Source organism: Erpetoichthys calabaricus, chromosome 16, assembly GCF_900747795.2.
Source record: "Erpetoichthys calabaricus chromosome 16, fErpCal1.3, whole genome shotgun sequence".
Taxonomy (NCBI): domain Eukaryota; kingdom Metazoa; phylum Chordata; class Cladistia; order Polypteriformes; family Polypteridae; genus Erpetoichthys; species Erpetoichthys calabaricus.
In genome coordinates this window covers 42,223,155-42,237,954 of record NC_041409.2, presented here as the reverse complement: position 1 = coordinate 42,237,954, position 14,800 = coordinate 42,223,155, and the positions used below count along the sequence as shown (strand labels likewise).

The 14,800-nt window shown below is 42.0% G+C and overlaps 1 protein-coding gene across 1 annotated transcript in view; it reads left to right on the top strand.

The window, feature by feature from the left end:
* The first annotated feature begins 790 nt into the window (after nucleotides 1-790).
* Nucleotides 791-14,800, top strand: part of kcnj9 (potassium inwardly rectifying channel subfamily J member 9) — a 123,739-nt gene continuing 109,729 nt past the window's right edge. Inside the window, exon 1 of the mRNA XM_028821810.2 lies at nucleotides 791-1,303. The gene's annotated coding sequence lies outside the window, so the exon portion shown is untranslated. The remainder of the gene's footprint in view (nucleotides 1,304-14,800) is intronic.

Genomic DNA, 14,800 nt, shown 5'->3' with positions numbered 1-14,800 from the left:
CATAAAACACTGCACAATATACACCACTAAAAAAAGTATTATTGTGTAAGAACATACTAACAGCCAGAAACTGCCATCCTACTGTATTTCTAAAAGCCACAAACAAACTACATGAGAACAAGGATAATAACAACTTATCATTTGCCTTTGGGGTGGAAGTTTTTAAATTCTGTTGTATGATTGCAATTCAACAATTTGTGAATTCTGACTGTAGCCTTAAACAATTCTTAGATTGTTACTGTATAAAAGGTAACAGTATGCCAATCCAAGCTACACGTTTATAAAATGTTTCCAAATTCTGTAGAATGATTTCGATCATGAACTCTCTTATTCTACCTGTCTTTCAAGAATTTTGAAACACTCCAGTATTGAACCAGTCATCTACTAAATGGAAGTATAGTTTGTATCATTCCAAATCTCTTTTGTATAATTGTCAAATTCATCTTCCCACTTCCTGCTATTAAAAAAATCAACCTTGCTCTGAATCATTGTGCAGAGCTATGGCCTGCATACGTTTACCTTGTATGACTCCATCCCCTTTTAAATATCTTGGACATTATTGGATTTACCGTTTTTTTTTTTTGTTTTTTTTTTACTCTACAGTGGTATTTCATACCCATCACTTTTTTATACTACTACAACTTTTCGAATCAATATCATTGGCTCTTGCTCACTTTCTCTGGCTTTTATATTATTGCAGTTTCTCAATGTTTATCATTCAATTTGCCTGCATTTGTGTGGGTCTACGATGTTGAGAACTCCCATTAAAACTCGTGTTTTTGCCTCACAGCTCCCAGGAGTGTCAGAGGACATGAGTCCACTTGTTTATAGCCAGGCAGGGAAGGGTGGGGGCATTTTGACTACATATTATTAAACCACGTATTTTCAGGAGTCTGTTCTGTTAACCAAGCTGGACAGCGATCAGCATCTACTAGACGTGCCAGCTGGCAATCGATGTGCTTCCCGGCTCCTTTCTAAAAGGATCGTCGTGTCGCCATTTTTATTGGTGTAGTACCTCCTTTATCGATTCCACCTCAGATTTGCACGTAATTGCACTTGCATACAAGATTCTCTGTAAACCACCCGTTTAGAATTTTGCTGTGATCTTTAATTGCTTCTTTTTTTCCAACATATACGTAACGTCGACTCTCGGTTCCATCTTAATTTCAGAGAAACGTACTTGAAAAAGAGAAAAATGACGCCGCCGCCCTTTATTTTTTCATACATGCCTTATTTGAAACATAAAATTACTGTGAGCCGTAAATGAGGAACCGGGTGAGATCTGGAGAATCAAGAAGAGGAGGTAAGTACTAGTGCTGGTTGTGCTCCACTTTAATTCTGCATAAATGCGTGCTTTATTTTTGCCTGATGAAGTTGTGCTGTTTCATATCTGAAATGAGGTATAATAAGGAGAAAGGTAGACAATCAATAACAAACTTACAAAAGCAAATAAAATAATGAACTGATTGAAACATTCGTGTAAAGAGCAGGGAACTGAATTGTTTTAAGCTGATTTCTCCTCGTGCTTATTTAAAACTCATTATATACCTCCCTTTCAGTTTCCTTTTATTAATTTCTTATTTCTCTCAGTTTTATACAATGAAAAATAAAATGTTGCCATTGCATGATCTCCGAACTTTGTACTTGATACATAAGCAATGCACAATAAACGCCCCTCGCTTGAAAACTATTCGTATTTTACCAAAAGTAAAACAAGATTCAAAATCAATCTTAAACACAATAAGGAAATGCGAGTGTACCTGTGCATAAATGAAAACCTCGGCTGGGTTCGTTATTAATACACCAGCTTTTGAATTTAGTGAATTAAAGGACCTGCCACGATAGTCTATTTTTAGCATGGCGAGCACGACTGCATAGATGGACAGCACATAATATCTCTGAGAATAACACAAAATGGTGCATGACACACACACCGATTCGTAATTCTTAGTATTTTAAGAATTCCCTCGTTTTCTCTTTATATTTTATCATATAATGTAATACAAAATTATACACTAAAGTAGGTACATCCAGAACCAGGATTGCAAATTTATTTTTAAAATGAATTATTTTATATGTAACAGTAACATTTGTAGAAATAAAAGATCAGATTTTCAGAATAACAAATTGAAAAGGTATCTGGTTATGTGATGGTCTTAGGTACACTAACACTTCCTGGACTAACTTTAGATCAATCTGAAGGCTGGGTCATCTTTCATCTATTTCAGATTTCAGTTTGCATATGCAGGATAATTTTGTTTTTGTTATATTTGAAGATTTGTTTAATATTATTAATACTTATTTTCCATAACAAAAACACAGCATGAGTCTGTTCAGTGCTTTGATAAAATTTCAGTCCCTTTTCCATTTTCTGCTGACTGATTGATTTTGATTTTTCACTTTGTTAAAAACTTTCTTTATTGTTGTTCAGTGCTCTGTTTTTCTTAAACTGTTTTCTTAAAAATGAATATGTATTGTATATACAAACACACATGTTCATTCATTCATTCATTCATTCACCAAATTCAGGAATTGTAATATCTGACAGCCCTTGGCACAAGGCAGGAAAAGTCTCGGACAGGGCATGATTCCACCACAGTTCTCACCCGTGCACATTCCAACACTTACACTAGGGACAATTTAGAGTTGCCAATTAACCTAACTTTATGTCTTTGGGAATGTACGAAAAAAACAGACACAGGAAAAATGTGGAAACTCTACACAGATAACAACTAGAATTGTGTCTGAATCCAGGACATTGGATATGTGAAGTAATTGTATTGTTGTTTTGAGGAGGCAGTGAATTTCCCCTTGGGATTAATAAAGTATCTATCTATCTATCTATCTATCTATCTATCTATCTATCTATCTATCTATCTATCTATCTATCTATCTATCTATCTATCTATCTATCTATCTATCTATCTATCTATCTATCTATCTATCTATCTAGATTGGTCATTTAAATCTGTGAAGAGGATTGTTTGTGTTTTGTTTTGTGTATTGTATTTACCACATTTTTGACATTCAATGTACACCCAACCTACCTGGAACGGGGTCTCTTTCTGAATTGCCTTCTTCAAGATTTCTTCAATTTTTTCCCTAAGAGTTTTTTAGGGTCACGGGGGTCTGCTGGACCCTATCCCAGCCAGCCCCTCCTTTAACTGCCACCTTATCGTGGTGGAGGGGTTTGCGTGTCCCAATGATCCTAGGAGCTCTGTTGTCCGGAGCTTTATGCCCCTGGTAGGGCCACCCAAGGCAAACTGGTCCTAGGTGAGGGATGAGACAAAGAGCGGTTAAACAAAACCTCCTATGATGAAAAACAATTTTGGACGGCGTTTTCCCTTGCCCGGACGCGGGTCACCGAGGCCCCACTCTGGAGCCACTGTCTTGGTTGACACGCCTCTGCAACATCGCATGGACATCAGGGACAGTGCCTCTGGATTGGCAGACCGGGGTGGTAGTCCCCCTCTTTAAGAAGGGGGATCGGAGGGTGTGTTCCAACTACAGAGGGATCACACTCCTCAGCCTCCCTGGAAAAGTCTATTCAGGGGTCCTGGAGAGGAGGGTCCGTCGGATAGTCGAGCCTCGGATTCAGGAGGAACAGTGTGGTTTTCGTCCTGGTCGCGGAACAGTGGACCAGCTCTATACCCTTAGCAGGGTCCTGGAGGGTGCATGGGAGTTTGCCCAACCAGTCTACATGTGTTTTGTGGACTTGGAAAAGGCATTCAACCGTGTCCCTCGGGGAATCCTGTGGGGGGTACTCCGAGAGTATGGGGTACCGGCCCCCCTGATAAGGGCTGTTCGGTCCCTGTACGATCGGTGCCAGAGCTTGGTCCGCATTGCCGGCAGTAAGTCAAACCCGTTTCCAGTGAGAGTTGGACTCCGCCAGGGCTGCCGTTTGTCACCGATTCTGTTCATAACTTTTATGGACAGAATTTCTAGGCGCAGCCAGGGCGTTGAGGGGGTCCGGTTTGGTGGGCTCAGGATTGGGTCATTGCTTTTTGCAGATGATGTTGTCCTGTTTGCTTCATCAGGCAGTGATCTTCAGCTCTCTCTGGATCGGTTCGCAGCCGAGTGTGAAGCGGCTGGGATGAGAATCAGCACCTCCAAATCTGAGACCATGGTCCTCAGCAGGAAAAGGGTGGAGTGCCCTCTCAGGGTTGGTAGCGAGATCCTGCCCCAAGTGGAGGAGTTCAAGTATCTCGGGGTCTTGTTCACGAGTGAGGGAAGAATGGAGCGTGAAATCGACAGGCGGATCGGTGCGGCATCTGCAGTAATGCGGGCTCTGCATCGGTCTGTCGTGGTGAAAAAGGAGCTGAGCCGCAAGGCAAAGCTCTCAAATTACCAGTCGATCTATGTTCCTACCCTCACCTATGGTCATGAGCTATGGGTAGTGACCGAAAGAACGAGATCGCGAATACAAGCGGCTGAAATGAGTTTCCTCCGCAGGGTGTCTGGGCTTTCCCTTAAAGATAGGGTGAGAAGCTCAGTCATCCGGGAGGGGCTCAGAGTAGAGCCGCTGCTCCTCCGCATCGAGAGGAGTCAGATGAGGTGGCTTGGGCATCTGATCAGGATGCCTCCTGGACGCCTCCCTGGTGAGGTGTTCCGGGCACGTCTAACCGGGAGGAGGCCCCGGGGAAGACCCAGGACACGTTGGAGGGACTATGTCTCTCGACTGGCCTGGGAATGCCTTGGGATTCTCCCGGAAGAGCTAGAAGAAGTGGCCGGGGAGAGGGAAGTCTGGGCATCTCTGCTCAAGCTGCTGCCCCCGCGACCCGACCTCGGATAAGCGGGAGACAATGGATGGATGGATGGATGGAGTTTTTTTAGGAGTTGTTTCTTGTCTTCTTAGGGAGTCAAGGGCCATCCTAAAAACAGGGCATGTTAAAGCCGATTGAGGCAATTTTTGTGCGATTTTGGGCTATACAATAATTAAATTGTTGTTGTAATTGGGCAGAGTTACTGGAAGAACAGTTAATAGTGTCACTGCTACATATAAGAGACAGTTGTGGTCTGCAAGCATGCAATACTCCCCCAGGATACCTGGGGCCAGGCAATCCAGCAGACATCAACGATGCTTAATTCTTGGTTAATAGGTGGATATAAATGAATATTTAAAGACCTCAGTGAATTCCCTTATGCTGTCAGATGGCAGGACATTAGTGCTGGGCGGTATGAGCAAAATTCTATATCACAGTATTTTTCAAAATTATACCTGTTTCATGGTATTGGACGGTATTTTTTTCCCATGCATGAGTGGATGTTAACCACATTTTCCATGGCAGTTACTGGCTAAGAATAATCTTTTCCACTGTCATGAGAATTGTACATTGTACAAAAAAACATTTTAATTTGCACACATGTATAAATACAGGTTTGCATGGCCCCATAAAGTGATAGTTTTCAAGGGGGTGGTACTAATGAAGAGAAGGAATCACATTGCATGACAGATGCAGTCAAAATATAGAGCTTTTTTATTGAACAATGTTTGCAAACAACTTAAACTAAAATTTTGACAACGTATTTTCAACCATCCAAAGAGGCATTTAGACTTAGTAAAATATCCAGAGGTGCTTGTCAAAAGTTGTATTGCACTGAACATGTCTTAGAAAAGGAATAAATAGTAAATATTTTTTGTAAACCAACTACACTTTGTTAATGTTAACAATCTCTGTCCACTGACATGTTAAACTGACTTTTTAAACAACTTTACTATTATTAAACTGCATAATATTTAAACTAATAAATAAAAACAATAAAATAAATAATAGTGCAACTTCCATTAATAACACTATTACTTCAAGACTTCAAGCCCAGGTGCATTACACAGTATTCACCAAATTAAAATAAAATAAAATAAAACAAGTGCGACTTGGTGGTGACATCTTTACCAACTGAACCATCATTAAGGCAAACTACAGTAATCCCTCCTCGATCGTGGGGGTTGCGTTCCAGAACCCCCCGCGAAAGGTGAAAATCCGCGAAGTAGAAACCATATGTTTATATGGTTATTTTTATATTGTCATGCTTGGGTCACAGATTGGCACAGAAACACAGGAGGTTGTAGAGAGACAGGAACTTTATTCAAACACTGCATACAAACATTTGTCTCTTTTTCAAAAGTTTAAACTGTGCTCCATGACAAGACAGAGATGACAGTTCCGTCTCACAATTAAAAGAATGCAAACATATCTTCCTCTTCAAAGGAGTGCACGTCAGGAGCAGAGAATGGCAGAGAGAGAGAGAGAAAAAAGCAAACAATCAAAAATCAATAGGGCTGTTTGGCTTTTAAGTATGCGAAGCACTGCTGTATAAAGCAGCTGCAAGGAAGAGAGCAATGTGAAGGTAGTCTTTCAGCATTTTTTAGAGGAGTGTCCGCATCCTCTAGGCCAGTGTGCGAACAACCCCTCTGCTCACACCCCCTCCGTCAGGAGCAGAGAATGTCAGAGAGAGACAGAGAAAAACAATCAAAAATCAATACGTGCCGTTCAAGCTTTGATGTATGCAAAGCACCGTGCGGGAAGCATGTTGCTTGACAAAGCCGGAAGGGAGCAATGTGAAGATAATCTTTCAGCATTTTTAGACGAGCGTCCGTATCGTTTAGAGGTGCGAACAGCCCCCCTGCTCACACCCCCTCCATCAGGAGCAGAGAATGTCAGAGAAAGAGAGAGAGAAAAGTAAACAATCAAAAATCAATACGTGCTGTTTGATCTTTTAAGTATGCGAAGCACCGTGCAGGAAGCATATCTTTCAACGTTTTTTGAATAGCGGCCGTATCCTCTAGGGGTGCGAACAGCCCCCGTGCTCACAATATATTTGAGGAGTTGTATTTAATACGTAATACGCGCTCTGGTTGGGTAGCTTCTCAGCCATCTGCCAATAGCGTCCCTTGTATGAAATCAACTGGGCAAAACAACTGAGGAAGCAGGTAGCAGAAATGAAAAGACCCATTGTCCACAGAAATCTGCGAACCAGCAAAAAATCCGCGATATATATTTAAATATGTTTACATATAAAATCTGCGATAGAGTGAAGCCGCGAAAGTCGAAGCGTGATATAGAGAGGGATTACTGTACATTAATATGGACCTTGCTTCAAGCTAAGCTATATACATAAATAATAAAACTGCAACTTGCACTTATAATGCTATTTGTGGTATAGCCCTACGGAAGCATATTAGGGTCAAAAAATACAGACCCAGTGAAGAAAAAAAAAACTATATGTCGAGATTAAAGTCGACATTTCCACTTTATTCTCGTAGTTTATTTTGTCATTAAAGTAGAATGTCGTAAACTAAACTTCATCCTAAAATCAATATTTAATTCACTAGATTTTCTCAAAACCCGTCATAAGTTATGTAGCACATTAAATGCTTTGTGTTAAGTGTTCCCCGACCCAACTGTTAATCGCTACACTCTTCTTAAACTGACTTCCTCGTGCACTAAGAGGCAGCGGTTGCCACACAGAATACATTCTCTTCATGATATTCCTGCTCTCTGAAAATGTAGAATGCTAAGATAATTTTTCATGATGAAATGCAATAAAGCAGGTAATAAACATGCATGGTAGTGTGGCAGTAGTGCTGCTCCTTCGCAGTAAGAGGTCCCCAGGTCTACATTCAGTGTAGAGAACTTTATGGCAGATGTGACGAAGTTCCAAAAAACTGGATGTATGAATGGGTATCGCACAAGTTTAACTTAAATATTGTGTAAATGTTGGGTTCGTGATCTGGTGGTCGAAGACACGAACACAGAATTCAATGGATGTCCTTCTGAGCGGGCTTTCTTTATTGCATGCGTGCTGTCTCTTTCTGACGTACCAAACCCCCAGTTCCTATCCTTCCTTTTTCTTTCTCCACATAACCAATCGCCACACGATAAACATCCTTGTGAAATTAAAACTAGTTTTAAACTTAGACCACGGAGTGTTCAGAACTTTAAAAAAAAACTTCGCTTTACATGTAATTATGCCATCCATTCAGGGTTGCGCCCATCCCAGCAAGCATTTTGTGCAAGGCAGGAGGAAATCCTAAATGTGGAGCCAGCACATCGCAGGGTGAATACGAGCAATACATACACTACCAGGGTTAATATAGCATAACAAAACCCACCATCCTACATGACTTTGAAAGGAAACTGAAGCACGCCGGGTAAACCCACCAGAAAAACATGCAAATTCAAAGCAGGGAACACCCGGGACCACCTTGCTGCGAGGCAGCAGTGCAACCTCCACACCACTGTGCCCCCACATGATTAATACATGCTTTAATGCATTTCATCGTGAAAATTATATGAAGTATTTATCTGAGCATTCTAAATGTTCAGGGAGCAGGAATATCATGAAATTAATGTATTCTGTGTGCTGTCTGCGCCTCCTCTTAATGCAAGAGGAAGTCAGTTTAAGAAGCACGTAGCGATTAACATGGCTCCGGGAACACAACACAAAGCATTTAATGTGCTACATAACTTATGACGGGGTTTGAGAAAATCTCGTAAATTAAATATTCATTTTATGATGAAGTTTAGTTCACGATGTTCTACTTTAATGACAAATTACGAGAATAAAGTCAACATGTCGACTTTATTCTCGTCATAAGCGTCAAGATTAAAGTGGAAATGTCGAGAATAACAAGAACATTTATTTATATAGCACATTTTCATACAAAAAGTAGCTCAAAGTGCTTTACATAATGAAGAGAAGAAAAATAAAAGACAAAATAAGAAATTAAAATAAGACAACATTAGTTAACATAGAAAGGAGTAAGGTCTGATGGCCAGGGTGGACAGAAAAAACAAAAAAAAACTCCAGAAGGCTGGAGAAAAAAATAAAATCTGTAGGGGTTCCAGGCCACGAGACCGCCCAGTCCCCTCTGGGCATTCTACCTAACATAAATGAAATAGTCCTCTTTGTAGTTCGGGTTTTTCACAGAGTCAGTTGATGCTGATGGTTGTACAGACTTCTGGCTTTTAATCCATCCATCATTGTTGGAACATCATGGTGCTTTGGGTAGATGGTGGTGGCGCAAGCCACCACCAACAGGACACCGGAAAAGGAAACAGAAGAGAGAGTAGTAGGGGTTAGTACAGATTTTGAATGAATAGGCTTGCAGTATTATCCAGTAGTATTGAAACAGTATTCACACATTTGAACATAATGGTCCACATCTGACCTTTTAAATCTAAAGTATCTCCAGACAACAGACGTGATTCCTTTTTCCAGCAAAAGTTCTTCTGTGATCAGAATACTCCATTGCATGTGTTTAGCGGTGCAGCAGTGAAAAAGGTCCCCCTTAAACAGTTTTCCACTGTGCCACGTTCCGAATGTTGTTTAGGCAATTTAAACCGATGTTACGGTATAAGAAAAATCCATATAACAAAAATAAAAAACGGTTTTCGGTATGAACCGGTATACTGCCCAGCACTACAGGACATGGTCCTACATTGCACAGGTTCAGCCCTGTTTCCTGTTATAAGGAACAGTAGAGGGAGGCCAGGGGCTCCTGGTCATATAAGGCTCAGGAATGTAGAGAGACACAGCAACCAGAAGAAGTTCTGGGTTAAAACCCCACGAGTTTTGGGGGGGAGGGCACGTCTGACTCCAGAGGTGGTTCTGGAAATTCTAGGAGTAGCCATAGGCTAGAATAAAAAAAAAAAACACCTCAACACAACTGTCCCATTGAGCGAGATGATATATGATGTCAAATAGGAGAGAGTGAGAGAGAAAGAGAGAAGAGCACACTTTTTCAGTGGATGAGTGGAACAGTCATTCCACTTGAATAGATGGGGGAAAATTCTATAAGTGAGGTCCAGTGAGGCAGCAGGATTTTGTTTTCTATTCAGTGACTGGCTAGTTTATGATAAATCCTCACTATATATATTCTGTAGAGCTGCATCTGCCTAGTCACTCTAAGTGGAAAGTGACACCTCCTTCTGGGTAGCTGGACTTCTCATTTTACGCAAACCAGAAGGGCTGGGGCTAAGTGCCCTCACTGGGCGGTTCTCAGTGCTGCGGGGAGAAAAGGAGAAAAAAACTTTAGTGACAGCACTCCCTTTCACCCCAGTGGCTTATCACATAACCTTGTTTGAGCCCATGAGGGCAGATCCTCTGATATGCATGCATGGCACTATATATAGATGTACATAAAAGCAAGCTATGTGTCCTAGAGTGGCAAATAACTGACTACCTGTGTGTTCTTGGCTATCTGCTATAATAAATGACAAAGTGAACAGATAAAGAATTGGACCACAGTAGTGATCCCTGTATAATTGTCTGTCCAAAATATGAATAAGAAAACAAATAAGATGTCTCTTCAGACGTGAGTCTTTGGTTGAATCACTCCAAGATGGTGGCAGAGCCATTTTTCATTCTAGAGGACTGGAAAAGGTGGGTTCAGAAGGTTGGGAACTGGAAGTAGGGATGCGACTGCCAATCATTACTTCTGCAGAGGGAGGAATAGAGAAGGCATTAGGAAACAGTGCCAACCCCTTGTTGGGAATATAATTACATTTAGATGAACCCTGCAGTTTGTCTCCCAAGTGCACATATGTGACATGGGACCACTCAGCCGAGACCCATTGGGTTGCGTGGCCTGATCCGAGAGCTTGTGTGAGAAAACATATTGGTGTTGGCAGCAATGTAGGTCTTTACATTTAAAAGGCTGGAGATCCAAGAACTACCTTATGACATGTGGATTTGGCTCTTTGTGCAGTGCCATCCACTGTAAAGGTGCATGGCCAGTCACTGCAGTGAATTCATGGCCAGGAATGTAGTATCTCAGCTGGTGCATTATCCATTTAATCGCGAGTGCTTCCTGTTCCACAACCGCATAACCGGTCTCTTGGTCCAATAGTTTCTGCCTCAGGAACTTAATGGGGTGTTCTATACTATTGACACTCTGTGCTCAATATGGAACCTTGACCATGTCCGAAGCATTGGTTTGGACAGTAAAAGGTAGAGAAAAATCAGGAGCCAACAAAACAGGTGCAAATATAAGGGCCTGTTTTAAGTCAGAAAATGCAGTTTCTGTTTGTTCATTTCATACTCCCATGTTAGGAGCCCACTTCTTTGTAAGGTATATCAGGGGCGCAGCCATCTCAGAGAAATGAGGTACAAACCAGCAGTAATACTCGGTTAATCCCAAGAAGGCTTGAAATTGCAGCTTTGTGATTCTGTTAAGGGAATTTGCCAATACCCTTTTGTCATGTCAAGAGTGGTCAAATATAATGCTTTTCCAAGGCACTCGAGGAGTTTGTTTGCTCAAAGCATTGGATATGCATTGAAATGGGAAACTTGATTAAGCCAACAGAAGTCATTGCAAAAGTGCCAACTGCCATCCGGCATTGGGTTCAATACAGTAAGGCTAGACCAGGGACTAAAACATTCCTCAATCACTCCTAGGTCTAACATTTGTTCTACTTCTCCTTGTTTTGCTTCAAGAGTCTATGCGGGCATTTTCAAATGACTACTCCCTGGTCAGTTATGATATCATGCTCAGTTAGAGTTGTCCTTCCACGTTTTTCATTAACCACTTCCTGGATGGACAGGATGGCAAGCTCAAGAGCCTGTCATTGTTTGGGTGTCAAATTACAGCCGAAATTAAGGCCTTTTTTGAGAGTGAAGTAGGAATGTGGTTGACTGTAGTAGGGATATGGGCCCCTTTCCTTCCACAGTTTCAACAGGTTTATATGATAAAATGATAAAATGCATTTGGCAGGTCGAAGATTAGGTTGTTTAACCAAATAGTCAATCAGACCTTCCTTCCTCTCCTTAATTTCGTAGGGTCCTTGCCAATGAGTCAACAATTTGGAATGGGAAGTGGGTATAAGTACCATGAAACAATTTACGGGAGAAAACTCACAGAGCATTGTACCATGGTTATGTATTCAGGCCTGTGCTTGTTGTGTATGCTCCATATTAGGTTTTAGCATAGGTCTGATTTTACCAAGTCTATCACGTAAATGTTCAATATATTCTAGGATATTTGTAGAAAGGAGTGCCTCACTTTCCCATCCTCCTTTTAAAATATTCAGTAATAACTGGGGTTGTCACCCATGTAAAAATTCAAAAGGTGAAAAACCCATGAGGCTTGTGGGATTTCTTGGAGTTCAAATAGCACAAGAGGCAGTAACTGATCCTAGTTCCTACAGTCTTCATTGACCATCTTGTGTAGCATTTGCTTGAGCATCTGATTAAACTGCTCAACTAGACCATCGGTTTGAGGATGGTACACTGAGATCTTAAGGTAATTAATCTTTATATATAATACGCTACCGTGGCTGTTCGTTTTTCTGTCCAGGATTTTAAATCTCCTCTAGCTCACAAACCATTTGACCTATTGATCTGAAATTTGGTACACATTTACTATGTGACGTCTACTATCTGCTTTCGGGGTGATGATTGACCTACAAGGTTAATCCTCTTTTCATTTTTATTTTATTTTATTGTAGAATCAACTCTTGGCAGTGGCCAACAGAGAGGCTGTCCCGCCGTTCTCATCCCTACCATTTTCGCTGTAACCTCCCCTACTTTTTCATATCTTAAATCATTCTTGAGGCAGATGGAAGACTTAAGTGCCAGCTTAAGTGAAAAATTAAAGAAAATGTACTAAGTAATTGCAACACAAACACTGACTTAATCAGTTTAACACGAAAAGATGCCGACAAAAGATGAGAAGAAGTGGGCCTTTAGGGTGGAGAAAAGAAGAGCTGCTCAGGAAGCAGCAAGCACATCAAACTCTGAGCAAACGACTGCTAAACGTACAGAGAAAGAGTATGAAAACTATGAATGCTCAAGTCAAGTGTTTTAACTGCACGTTATCGTGCAGTACACCGTTACTGGTCTTGAATAATTTGGCAATCTCCCTGAGTATTTCTGAGGTAAACAGCGGCCCTTGGCCTTTTAAGACTTCCTTAGGGAAGCCTATCCATGTGGAGACCCCTACTGGTTCCCATGCGATTGTGTGGAATTGGCTTGTCTCAAGGGGATAGCCTCTGAACATCATGTGACATAGCCCACAAAGACTAGAATGTATTTATGTCCTCAGGCTGAGTGTTTGAGAGGACCTGCTATGTCTACCCCAATACTTCCAAAGGGTATATCTGTTAGTGAAATTCACAAACCTGGCACCGTGCGAGGCACTTCAACCTCACCCCATCCTTGTGTTCTGATACACGATACAACAAATCATTTTCAAACACAAAGTGGGTCCAAGGTGGCTTGGAATGGATGGTATGTTGTCTATTAACAACTGTATTTTTTAGCAAACTTCAGTGAGTTATCATTCCATTGTTCTCTTTGTAAAGAGGCTTGTGTTTGTCGAAACTGAAACTGAAGTTCCGAGAGGGTATCAGGTGTGACCTCCCTGGGTGAAGTTACAGTGACCATCAGCTCATCTATCTACAGAGATGTCAGTGCAAGATGGCATGACGTTGCTCACATCATATTGAGTGTTTATGTGGTCCAGTTCTCAAACTGGCACTGTACACAACATGGAGACAACTTGAGATGTAAGATTGTTTTTCCAATCGAATCACCAGGTCTAACTGGTGCTTTTCCACTTTTACTTTGAGGCCAGTCCCACTCTATTATGATTGGATAGGATGGGTTGTGCAACCACTGGGGAGTGACTTTTCCACAACAGGTTAGACTGGTTTTTCTGGATTCCCACTGTTGTGGAAGCACAAAACAGCCAGCAACAACTGGAATGTTACTTCCGGAATCAATAAGTGCTGTTACTTTATGCCCTTTAACCATTACCACAACTGTATAAGGAAGGGATAAGGGGTTAGTGATAGCACAATACCTTCCTCCCGGTGCCCAACTGCAATTCATCAGCTCATTTAAACAGGGACAGTTGGAAGCGATGTGGCAGAGATCTCCATAGTTGTAGCAGTGAAAAGGAGGTTGTGAATTTTCTTTAGGGTTAGCCCCCGCATCCATGTCACAATGGGTAGGCTTGATTTAGCAACATGTCCCATCTGTGGCTTAGGTCAATCATCAAGCTGTTCCAAGTGCTCGCTTTACTGGCCCACCTGGTGCTACTCCAGGGTTTCCATGAGAGTCTCCATGTTTTTCCAGGCCTGCTGACAAACTGGGTGAGTGACAGATTCAATGATGGCATTGACCAAGAAGTCACAGGTGATGATCGCCACTATTTTCTTAGATTTACTGTTTTCTGGTTTTAGCCAATGGCCCATTTTTCCTCATAAGTCAAATGTTTGGGACCGAGCCAGCTGCTCTTGGGTGAATCAACACTTCCTACACTGCCTTCCCTGTTTTTCCACGGTGACTTCATACGTGGTGTAAGAATGGATGCTGTATAGCGCCCGACCTGACACAAACTGGACACAGGAGGCACATGTAAAATAAAGCAAACTGTTTATTTTCTTCAGCTGGAGGGCACGTCTTCCCTGTAATCCCTCCAGCCACAACACAGTCCCTAATAAAGTACAGTACACCAAGCACTCTCTCTCCTTTCTTCCACCACCACTCCTCCTCAGCAGACTTCGTCCTCCTCCTCCCGACTCTGGCCACTGACGGTGGTTGCTGGCCCCCTTTTATCAGGCACCCGGGAGTGCTCCAGGTGGTTGATTGCTGACATCCGGCTGCACTTCCAGGTAAGGCGAAACCAGTGCCCAAAAGGGGCCAGTCGCTCCTGTTGCAGCAACCCCTGGCAGCGCCTGCGGAACCCCACAGAGCTGCACAGAACTCCAACCCCCATGAAGCACTGGGGGAGTCCGAGGCACCGCTGCAACCCAGGGATGCTGCCATCTAGCGTCCAAGTGGAGATACTGGGCTT